Below are 6,000 nucleotides of genomic sequence, written 5' to 3' on the forward strand. Positions count from 1 at the left end.
TGCAGAGAATGGACTTGAGACACATAGGGGAAGGAGATAGGAGGACAAATTGAGAAAGGGGCATTACCATTTATATAAGGTCCGTCTAGTCCAGGCTATGGTTTTTCCAGTGGTCATGTATGGATGTGAGAGTTGGACTGTGAAGAAGGCTGAGTGCTGAATAATTGATGCTTCTGAACTGTGGTGTTGGAGGAGACTCTTGAAAGTCCCTTGGACTGCAAGGAGATCAGCCCTGGGATTTCTTTGGAAAGAATGATGCTAAAGTTGAAACTCCAGTACTTTGGCCACCTCATGCGAAGAGCTGACTCATTGGAAAAGACTCTGATGCTGGGAGGGATTGGGGGCAGGAGAAGGGGACGACAGAGGATGAGATGGCTGGATGGTATCACGGACTCAATGGACGTGAGTCCGAGTGAACTCCAGGAGTTGATGATGGGCAGGGAGGCCTGGCGTGCTGCGATTCATGGGGTCGCAAAGAGTCGGACGTGTCTGAGCGACTGAACTGAACTGATTATCATATGTAAAATAGGTAACTAGTGAGAAGCTGCTATGCAACACAAGGGGCCTAGCCTGGCACTCTGTGATGACCAGTAACAGTGGGGTTGGGGGAAGAGGGAGGGGGTACATATATAATTATGACGGATGACTATTGTACAGCAGAGACAACACAACATTGTAAAGTAACTGCCTTCCAATAAAAAGGTAATAAAATAAAAATGTGTTACTTTTTCAATAAAAATGACTAAAATATGTAGTTTTGTGTATTTTGTACTTAACATTTTATAGTAACAAGATTAGTAACAATGGGGAAAAGAACTTCTAATGTCTTTTACATGGTATCTTTTATCTAATATGTCTTACAGAAGAAAGAAAGAAACTGCTCACTTTTGTACAATGTAATTAAAATATTATTAGTCCTTTCCTTTATGGTTAATGCATTTGTTACAGATTAAATTGTGTCCCAACAAAGGATAATGTCTATGTCCTTCTCCCCAGTACTTCAGAAATGTGATCTTATTTGGAAATAAGTTGGTTGCAGATATAATTAGTAAAGATGAGGTCATAGTGGAATAGGTTGTGTCCTTCACAGAATGTGACTGGTGGCCTCATTATTTAAAGAAGGAGATTTAGTAGCAGAAAGATCCACAGGAAGTAGTCCTCATGCCAGCAGAGGCAGAGATTGAAGTGGTGAAGCTGCAAGCAAGGAACCCCAAGGACTGACAGTCCTCATCAGAAGCTCGAGAAACAAGAGAAGATTCCACTCAGAGCCTCAGAAATCTACTGACATCTTGATTTTAGACTCCTGGCCTCCAGAATTGTAAGAGAACAATTTTCTGATGTTGAAAACCATCTGGTCTGCGGGACTTTGGTTCAGCAGGCCTAGGAAGTTTATACAGCTTTCCATACCGTGTTGAAGAAATCTTTTTCTACTGATGTCACACAGATGTTAGCATTAATATTTTTTTCTGAAAATTTGAAGTTTAGTCTTTCATAGTTTGATAGTAGGATTCAACAATAGTTTAATTCATGAATGATGAAGGGATATAATTTTATCTTTTACTATATCAGTGACCCATTCAGTGGCTAGCCCACGCTTTCCCCATTGATTTTAATGTCTAACATCATGCACCAAACTCCCAGGGGGTCTGTTTCTGTGTTCACTTCCCACCCTCCCCCTAACCCTGCATTGGATTGGTTGTCTGTTCTTGCACCCATTCCACCCATTTTCTAAAAATTGTGGTTAAATATAGGTAACTTAAAGTTTACCATTTAACCATTTTTGAGCATAGAGTTCAGTAGCATTAAGTACATTCACATTATTGTGCGATCTTTGGCACTATTCATGTCCAGAACATTTCATTATCCCAAGCTAAAACTTTGTAACCATTAAGCAATAATTCTTCATTTCCCTTCCTCCAGGCTCTGGTAATCACCATACTACTTTCTTTATGAATTTGACTGTCTTAAGTAGCTCATGTAAGTAGAATCATGCGGTATTTGTTCTTTTACGTTTGACTTATTTGATTTAGCATAATGTCTTCAAGGTTTAATCCATGTTGAAGCATGTGTCAGAATTTCTTTAAAAAATATAAGTATAGTTGATTTTCAATGTTGTATTACTTTTTGCTGTTCATTTCTTTTTAAGACTGAATGATTTTGCAGCATTGGAAAATAGATACTACGTTTTGTTTATTCGTGTATCTGTTGATCATAGGCTCTGGCTTTAATGGTTACTATTCGCTTTTCTATAAATCTTAACGTTTTCCTCCTTTAGTCCTTTGTTCCCAAACAACCCAGGCATTTGGGTGTTTAATTCACAAACTTTGTGCGACATAAGTCCCTTTCCTTGTGACATTTTAAGGCAAAATTTAGAAGGGAAAAGTTACATTTGCATGTGCAGAATTCAGTTGACAGTTTAAATAAACATCCTGGGAAGTCTCAAATTTCATTCCAAGTACAAATGATACAGTATCAGAACTATATGTAAATTTTTGAACAGTGTGAATAATGACTGCTGCTGCTGCTAAGTCACTTCAGTCGTGTCCGACTCTGTGCGACCCCATAGACGGCAGCCCACCAGGCTCCCCCGTCCCTGGGATTCTCCAGGCAAGAACACTGGAGTGGGTTGCCATTGCCTTCTCCAATGCATGAAAGTGAAAAGTGAAAGTGAAGTCGCTCAGTCGTGTCTGACTCTCAGCGACCCCATGGACTGCAGCCCACCAGGCTCCTCCATCCATGGGATTTTCCAGGCAAGAGTACTGGAGTAGGGTGCCATTGCCTATAGCCACCCAAAAGGAAAACAGCCCATTTGACCTGAAGCAGAAGGAGATAGGAAGGAATGAAAGAAAGTAGTCAGACTTCTTAAACTTTATAGAAGAGGCACATGGAGCTATTGAGCTATGGATATGTGGTATTCCTCAAAACAAGGGAAGAAGGACCCCAAAGACAATTTAGAGATCGTTAAGTCTTCCTCTTTGGTATCAAAAGTTGGGAATATATTACTTGGATTTTGACAGACCAGACAACCCTTGACTGTGAATGTGGGGGTGGTGCCACATTCACCATGGGAGCAATGCTACCAAAGCTGTGGAGGCCAGGCCCCTGCCCAGCAGAACCCTCAGAGATGTCTGCCTCTGCCTAGATATCAAGGAATGGAGCCATCTAGAGATATGGGCACTCAACCCAGGCAAAAGACCACAGAGAGGATGAGGTTACTGCAGAGAATCCCTGCCAGGAAAATGCCCAGTGGAGCCATGTGGATATGGCTTCTCCCATGATCCCAAGTCAGCAGAGCCCCTGGTGTGCAGTTCCAGACAGAAACAGCTACAAGCATGCAAGTTAAGCCAGTGAGGATTGCCATGTGGGTTGCCTACAGCAAAGCCATGGGGGCAGGTATACCCCAGGGTGCATAGAAAGTTATTTCCATATCCCAGTGGGCCTAGCAGGGAGAGTATCTGATGAAAGATTATTCTCAGGCCTTGAGATTCGATGTTTGCCTTGTTGGGTTTGGACTTGCTTGGGACCTGACACCCTCTTCTTTCCTACTTCTCTAGGCTGGGAGAGTTTGCCCTACTGCCTGTCCCACATTCCATTTTGGAAGCACATAATTTTTTTTATTTCACAGATTCATATCTGGAGAGCAATTTATCTCAGAATCAATTATACCTTGAGTCTCATGCACATCTGATTCAGGTGATATTTATATGAGACTTTAAACTTAGATTTTTTTTAGTTGATGCTAGATGAAATTAAGACTTTGGAAGCTGTTGAGATGGAATGATCATATTTTGCATGCAAAATGGACATGAATGTTGGGGGGGCCAGAGATATAAATGCTATGATTTGAATATTTATTTCCCTCCAAAATTTCATGTGTAATTTTCAAAATTCATTGAAATCCTAATACCTTATGTGATGGTATTAGAGCCAGGGTCTTTTGGGGTTGACTAGGTCATGATGGGTCCACTCATGAATGAGATTAATGTCTTTATCAAAAGATTCGAGATAGGTCCCTTACCTGTTCAGTCATGTGGGGATACAATGAGAAGTTTGTGACCCAGAAGAGGGTCTCTATACGACCATGCTGGCACCCTGATCTTAGCTTCTAGCCTCCAGAACTGTGAAAAATTAATTTATTTATAAACCACCCAATTTGTGACATTCCCTAATCAGAAGACAAAGAGTGGTTGAATGAATTAAAAAACAAAATCTAGCAATATGCTGTCTAGAAGGGATTCACTTTATTTTCTATGGCCATTTCTTTTCAAAAAATTTATATTTATTTTAATTTTTTTGGCTGTGCTGGGTCTTTGTTGAGGTGCGCAGGGCTTTCTCTAGCTGTGGTGCCCAGGTTCCTCATTGTGGTGGCTTCTCTTGTTGTACAGCACAGGCTCTAGAGCACGAGAGAACAGTTGTGGCTCTTGGGCGTAGCTGCTCCAAGGCACGTGGGATCTCCCTGGCCCAGGGATTGAACCAGTGTCCCTTGCATTGCAAGGTGAATTCTTAACCTCTAGACTGCCAAGGAAGCCCAACAAAGATGACCAAAAACAGCACGGGGCTACGCTTGCATCAGGCAAAATAGACTTTAAGTCAAAAATTGTCTCAGATGCCGGGAGCCAGCATGAGGAATCCCACCCGTGACAAGGTCATGTGGCAGAGGCCTGATGGGCAAGGCGAGTCAAGCCTCAGGTTTTCCCCCTGGTATTTCCTGAGCATGTACCCCCAAAATAAGAATCTGCCTGCCTTGTACTTTTCCACTCTTCTGACACACTCTGGAAAAAGTCAGCTCAGGGCTGTAGTCTTCTGCATTTGAAAGGGTGTTTCAATCCCAAAACCCCTCTGATGCCTTTCTAGCCTGCCTGCAGGACTCGTACAGCTGCGCATGTGATTGTTTGAGGCCTCCAGACGGCAGGAGGCACAGGAAGCTTAAAACATCCTAGGAATGTAGGGGCTTCCGACGAGTCAAAATCATTAGAATAGGACTGATTAAAGATTTCATTTGTTGAGCCAATACCTGCTGCCAAATTTTCATATCTTTTATTTGTAGATATAGTTGGTATATAGAAAAACAGGTAGTAGACCTGGTATTAGCAACCTTAGATCTTTGAGTTAAGTACTTTCTTTGTTATAACCCACTGTACCTTTGTTCTACAGGAATGTAACTTTATTTAGTACTTTGAGGGTGATGCAGAGTAAAGAAAAAATAATTCTAGGGAAAAGGAGTTTTCTGGTTGATAGACAATTATCCAGGAAGAGAGCCATAAAAATGTTGACAGGCCTCTTGGCCAGAAGATAATGTAAACCACCTGAGACCTTTTGTATATGGGAAGATATGTAAAAAGAAAGCCTGGTCTCAATGAGGGCCAGGACTGCTGCCCCTGCATAACTCTGCATATTCCATTATTTCTTTATGTACAACTTGGGGTATATGAGCTGATTTTGAAAATAAAGTCTTGAGTCTTGCGCTGATGCTGGGCTCCCCATGTCGTTCTTTTCTCCCCTTTTTTGGCTGAATTCCCATCTGAAATCGGGGACGCTCACCATGTCTACTTACTTGCCCTGGCTTCTAAGACCCACACGAAAGGGAGCCTAAGGCGGGGCACCCTTTGATATTCAAGTGGGCGCCGGTGGCCTAACGTAGATGGTGCAAACCTCTTGTCTCGAGGTTTATTGGTTTTCCCCGTAAACCAAGTTATTCAGCCTCTTTTTCTCCACCTAAATTTCCTACTATACTATTTCTTCCTAATCTAATCTTATATTTATAAACAAATGAGTTTTTCCTCGCCAATGCCATCCCCGCTTCGAATTCCCTGGATCCACCGGGGCTGGATCCCGGCACTCAGAGACAAAGTCATTATATACTGATAAAATTCAATTCATCAGAAAGAGCAATTATATGTACATATCCAGCATCAGAACCCCTAAATGTATAAAGCAAATACCAATAGATCTGAAGGGAGAAAATGACAACAATACCATAATGATAGAGACTTCACTATT

This window comes from Capra hircus, chromosome 1, assembly GCF_001704415.2.
Source record: "Capra hircus breed San Clemente chromosome 1, ASM170441v1, whole genome shotgun sequence".
In the NCBI taxonomy this organism is placed as follows: Eukaryota; Metazoa; Chordata; class Mammalia; order Artiodactyla; family Bovidae; genus Capra; species Capra hircus.